Consider the following 6,853-nt stretch of genomic DNA (forward strand, 5'->3'; position numbering starts at 1 on the left):
TGATTTAAGGATGACTTGAAAATGAGTATCTGATGACTTCAGAAGGTGTCGTTTTTCCTGATGATTTAAGGATGACTTGAAAAAGACTATCCGATAACTTTACAAGATGAAATTGTTCCTGATGACTTCAAAGGTACTATTGTGTTTACAATTAGATGTTTTTGCTTCTGGTGATTTTAACAGGAATTTCCTGTCTATTTAGAGAGCATGTCCACCACTTTTGTTTCAGTTTTTGCAAGTAAACGCAAAACGACATATACGTATTCTATTATACACAACTGAGCATACAATGTGCTTTACCAAACTGTGCTTAAGTCATAGGTTATTTTTTAACAATTTATTTTTTATTTTTGTCACTTTCTCCTTGTACAAAACATGTAAAATTAGCATCCACTATAAAAGCATCAATGCCTAACATTAATAAAGATGAACATTGGCCATTGTATGCATAGTCACTGAAGTAAAGGGTCAATGAAGAATGAAAATATGTGGCAGGATAGACTTAATAAAGTAACAGAAATAAATGCTGCACATTATGCAATCATTGGAGGCACATTATGCAGCAGGATCTTTATTACCATCTGATATTTATTGATTTGCACCGCAAAATAATACACAAAGTGACAGAAACAAGCATCCATCAAACAAATACACAAATTATTAAATATTTCATTTAATTCACAAACAAATGAAATTTCTTTTTTTTTTTTTACTTTTAATGGGAAGGTTAAAGCTTTTCTAAACTAAATTGAGACCAGCCATTGGCCATACTATATTGTATTTGCTGTACTTGAACTGCTTCCAAAAATCAATGTGAGAATACCAAATGAATTATTAGCTGCACATTTATAAAAATGTTGTGATATTTCAGTTGTACATTTTGCTTCTATGTTGGTATACACTTTATTATTTGGCCAACATTTCTATGTTTTATGAGCAGTCTAGGACTCTTGCGTAGGTGTCGCGGACCCCTAGGTGTCCTTGGAGCACAGGTTACGAATGCTTATCAAGATGATTTCTAATCAAATGCACTATAAAAAGAGGCGTGCATGTAGGAGAACTTTCTATCCTGATTTGCCTTAATCTATTTCAAATCGATTTGGCATTTCACTTACAAATGATTCATTTTCTACCTGAATGTAAAAACAGTCACATTTTATCATTGATATCCTGATAGCTGTGATGTTGTTATCTACTACTACCAGATGAACTGGTTCCCTGATGTCATAGGATTCACACTTAAGTGGAACCATGGGTGCTAGGTTAACAGACACGTCTGCCTGCTTACACTGAATGAATCTAGTGACTCTGCCATAGGCAAACACTCCACGTTCTGTTTCATATTTTATGACACTTTGGGCTCTCCTCTGAATACGAGTGTAATTTGAGCTGTAAACAAGAAGATTGCTTTGTTCTAAAAATATTTTGTTAAAGGCTTCTACATCCCAGTCTAAAATATGAGTGAGCTGAGTTACTGCTATATATTCATTCTCTCTTAAGCTGTAAGGGTATGTAGAACCAACACTGTAAATTCCTTTTTCTATTTTTAAGTATCGCTGTCTCTTTCTATTATATGAACACATCATACTCTGGTAAATTTCAGCCTCAACACTATCAGGAGGCAAATGATTTTCCATTAACACAGGTATTACTTGTATCATATTTACTGCATCTGGAATTTGTGTTTCTATGCCTACTGTACCATGCACATGTTGTAAAAGAAAACCATTAAGATCTTCAAAAACAAAACAATTAGCAGTAAACAGAGGCCCTGTTGCTCTTACACTGTCTACTAAGTGGACCAATTGATGAACATTCATTGTTAAAAATCTTTTTTCATATAAATCATTAAACAGTTGCACAAACAAAAGTAAACACTGTTCTGCTATATTTAAGTCTTCCTGCCTAATGACATAATTTAATAGCTTATGAACTGCTTTCATAAGTATAAAAAAAAGTGTAAATAGCGTGATCTATATAAAAGATGTTTTAACACAGGCATTCCATAAAATAAAATAAAAATTCGAAACTCTGAGGCCTTCCAATATGGTAGTTCATCAACAGACCTTGGAACTCCACTAACGTCCAGTGTGGGTTTTATCTGTTTCAAATAGACATTAACTATTTTGACTTTATCATAAAAAGCGTATGAATGATGCTTATATTCTTTAGTGAAACAGATGGTCATCAACAATTTCGTACTGCCACTGCAGACACCATGCATTTAATCAATCACAAACCCTCTGGTTACACAAAAATGTTTAAAAAACATGAACCACATGGGACCTTTGATCCCTCTTACACTGTAATCAGAAAGTCCACTCTCGATATTAGCTATTGCACTGTTTACATCAGATTTAATAGTATCGAGTGTCCTTGGTGGGCCTTTTAGGTTTTCAGCATTGTAAGGAAATACTCCACAGTGCCCTTTTCCTGAAACAGTCACTTCACCCTCTTGTAGACAATGCCAGCACCCAAACTTCCCATTAAACTGGGTACTGTTTGAAACAAGACAACGAGCTGGTAAATCACATGTGATTGTCAGAAGTGTAGCGTGGCAAGTAAAACTACAATAGTTATGATCTTTAAATGACACTTTCCAGCTGTGCAAGTTCCTCATATAATGGTATTAAGAAAGACCACATTATTGGGCTTTTTGTGGAAACCCAAATACCATACATTAATATATTTTCACGCAGCTTTCTTTGAGATACAGGCAGATCATTTACCATTAAGTACACTGGCCACATTGATATTTTAGAACTTTTAAATACACGAACACCATCTGTGTTCATTGCAAATGAAAGGCTGTTAGGGTTTTTCAGGAATCCACTCTTGAATAAATCCAAATACATTTCCCCATCATATACATCTTTCATTGTTTGTTTCTCATTCTCCATATAGTGTTCAAATCGATGTTTCCTTACCTTTTCTGTAAAAAAATTTCGCCTAAACATAGTCTGTAAGTGTGCAATTAGGCTATGCTGAATGAAATAAGAGACTGAGTCACTTTGAATCAAATCTTTCAAGCAATGTTGGTTAGGACAGGTCTGAGTGTTTTTATCAACATGTGTATAGCAAGTGGCACAATAGTAGGTAATATTTGGGGCCTTAACACTTTTTTTGATATAATTGTGAAGGTGATACATAGTTTTTAACATTATATTATCACGTGGCAAGAGCAAATAGATGAGATTCAGCATATAGCCAGCTACCTCATCACTCCTGCGAAAACGAATAATAAAGCAACAAAGAAATAGTATGACCACCCCTAAACATTTGTTGGAGCCCTCAAAAATAGGTGATGATTCATCTGTGGTATTAGTTTGATCAGAACACATTTTAATTTCTTCGTACTCATTTTGAATGGTATATCCAACTTGATCCATAAGTTGTTCATCTTTAAGCTGCGCATCAATTTCACCTTTTAAGCTGCTACAAAGTGTATCCCAAACAGCGTCAATTGGATCTTCATCTGTGTCATACTGGTGAGGCATAATCTGGTGATGCTGTACTGTTGTCTGTATGCAATGTACAGTGCTCTGCAAAAGGTGATGTATGAAGAACTGTAACAAAAGAAAATATGTTATTGTACATTTAGTAAGTAAAATATGTTTATTAGATTGTAAATGCATTATGTGTCAGTAGCCAAGTACATTTTCTGTGGCAGAAACTCAATGTGGGTTGATGAGGACCATCATTTTTGCAGGTGATGCGCTTTCAAACTATATACTTTTATGCATCAAATTGTTAATGCAAGAGGTATAAAAGGGAGTATATAATTTCATACTGTACCTTTGGGGATAATGTCATCTGCTGTGCTTGAAGTCTGCAAGGATCCTTCTTTTACTTTCTTTGGTGCTGCATATTGTATAATGTTGTCATCTGCTTCCTTAATGAAATGTTCTGTCTACTCTCATGCAGAAAGAGACCAATTAGTTCAATTTAGCACTTGGTAACATGTAGCACAGGACTTTTTGGTACTTCTAAAAGTCAAATCAGAGAAGCTAGTTTGGTGACTTATTAGGTTAATAATGTATTCTCAAAACTGGACAATTTAACTTTGTGATCACGTTAAAATTACTGCGCCATTTAATTTCAAAACACATTGCTTTTTCTCCGCAGAACATGAATTTGAAGATGATTACAGTAATATATTAAGTGCATAGACAACATTTATTTACTTACTTACATGTTTCTTCTATTAAGGACTTGCCTAACTAAACAACCACAAGAAAGATATCAGCAGGGTACATCAAAAATCATGTAGAGCAGATCATACTCTTAGCAAGGAAGCCTGCTTCACACTTCTGCTTCAAAAAGAAAGATGAGGCATCTGAAGTACTATTAACTAGATCTCAGTGTCTCTGTATATTGGACAATTGATATCACCCTAATCTCTAAACACAAACCTCTATGCAATTCGAGGAAAATTTTCAGTTGAAAGTGAATTGTGTAGAAAGCAGACTTTAGTATAATTGTCATTATAAAAGAGAGTGTCTTCTGAGGTTACTGGCCATTGTGAGTCAATATGTTTTGTAGATCGAAGTGTCCTCTGAACAGATTTAGTGTAATGTTTTATAATGTGCGCTTACCTCTAATAACCATTTTTTGTATGCCCCACGTTTCTTTCCTTTTCTAAGTTGTCCTCCTTCATTCACTTGCATGATTTTTTCTGCTTCCAATAGTCTTGAATAATTATTTGCACATTCAACAGATGTACATACTGTGGAGTACAGATTAAAATACACCTTAAAAAATGGAAATTGAGTTGTGGGTCATTCTCGCAGAGACAATACTTTGAGTTCCTCGCTTGGTATTATTCCACTTCGACTTGGCATTTAAAACTACTTGCCAAGCCTCAAAATCCCCTCTTATTTCATATATAAGTCACTCCAGGCAACCCTTCGGAGCAGGGTGTCATGTAAATGAAGGTCAGACATCCACAGTTTTGCCATTCACTCGGCCGCCTACTTAATGTGGCTGATCTTCCACAAATTTAGGGTGGCAACTTTAATTGCATAATGGACCCTACCCGTGACCGCTTCAAGGGCCATCCCCATTGCCCTTCTGCTACCGCTGGAGCAACAGTAGATATTATCGACCAGTACAACTGCAACAATCACATTTGAGATCTGGTTACTCAAAGATCCTAGAGGATATTAAACAAGCCCTGCATACCCAATAGGTCTTGCCTTTGGGACCTTATGAGTATTTCTATCAAAAAGGGGGGAACAGAAACGGACACATTTTTAACGGGGTTCAATGTACATGTCCTTCAAAGTAGGGATAAACAACAATTGTACAGAGTTCCCCAGATTAAGTCAACTGAGTGACTAGATCTAACCTCTCTCTCGTTGAGTTTGACAAGAAAAGTGAATGTAATAAACCCTTTGCGGAATTAAGGATACCTCACACAAGTCAACGGTTGGACGACTACTGTCATCCCACCCGATGATCGTACAGTGTCATCATTGGTTTCCTGCTCCTACGGCAGGCTGGCGGTGCAATGCCCGTCGGGCAGCACAGGGTGCTGCACTTTGGAGGAGTTCTTTTATTCCTTTGCCAATGGGTGTGTGAGTGTGAGGGGCCTAGAAAAAAGTGCAATAGTGAGCGTGAGTGAAGTTTAAAAAAAGTCAGTAGAGTCCATTAGGCGAAGCTTTAATAGTATGGCTCACTGCTTTGTTAAAAGAAAAATTGAGGGGTATTGAGGCGTGACAATTAAGGTGACCAAGCCTCATTCAACCCTCAGTTAAAGTGTGGTCGACATGTTTCTTGCCGCTAAGGCAATTCATCAGGACCAAAGTGCTCATATAATTGCTACCGATACCTCAGTGATTGGAGGAATCGAATATACGACCTGGAATGTGTCGTAGGATCAACCCTCCATTGAGGCCCTCCCTGGGACTAGGAAAGGAGACAAAAGAAGGGTACAGTCAATCACATGTCTGTTTTTTGTGAGCATTGTAACACGTAAAAATAACATGCTGGTGATGTGTTCCAGGGGGGAAGGGAATTTACAGACCCCGTCAGGAGATAGCACTCGTGTGAGAGAGGGTTAGAAAATAAAGTCAGAACGAGGTTGGACCGCGTCCTGCTAGTGACATATGTGCTCCGCAATTCGCGTGCATAATTGTATTTGCATATATAGCGTATCATGCCATGCTGTATGTCGTATATGTAACATGCAGGCGCCGGTGAGTGTGCGCATTCACACACAGGAAACAATTAAAATTGAAAAAGGCACCATTGTAACACTCTAACTACTGGAACTAGGCAAGTCGTGGCTAGCACCAGTGTGGTAAAAGTCCTTAATATAAGTAATCAAACAAACCGGGGAGGTAGTAAAAAGGGGAGGTCTTACCCGCAGTCCCCGGTCGGAGATCCCACCGACTGACCTGGTGGGGCCAGAACTATATGTAATTCACCTGAAACGAGTAAAATCCACCGCTTATCAGGGGGTTACTTAGCGGCGAGGCTTACCGATTGGTGTAGTGCCGCTTGAGGTTCAACCGCGGCGATCGTAAAGAAACGCCTGTGGTGATCCTCGCGTAGGACCAGTGCGCCTTACCTTGCTCGTTTCTGGCATCAGGCATCTAGTCACCTACCCCGCCCACGTCGGTAGCATCACAGGACAGCCGGTCAGACCGTGAGGTGCACCCGTCGCATAAGAAAGCGAGTTGCGCGGGCGCCGTGGTAGGCGTGTCCGATGCGTGTTGCTAGGCAACGCGACGCGGGTGTGGAAAGCGAGGATTACCCAGCCTGGCTAAGAAGGTGAATGTGGGCGCCCTCTTGGAACAGGAAAGGTTGTTTTGTTGGTTGGGAAAATTGTTTACTAGGACACGGACTATCA

The 6,853-nt window shown here is 38.4% G+C and overlaps 1 pseudogene; it reads right to left on the reverse strand.

Annotated features, from left to right (window-relative positions):
• Positions 1-1,079: 1,079 nt before the first annotated feature.
• Positions 1,080-6,596, reverse strand: LOC144820254 (uncharacterized; annotated as a pseudogene).
• Positions 6,597-6,853: the final 257 nt, after the last annotated feature.

Source organism: Lissotriton helveticus, chromosome 2_1 (assembly GCF_964261635.1).
Source record: "Lissotriton helveticus chromosome 2_1, aLisHel1.1, whole genome shotgun sequence".
Classification (NCBI taxonomy): Eukaryota; Metazoa; Chordata; class Amphibia; order Caudata; family Salamandridae; genus Lissotriton; species Lissotriton helveticus.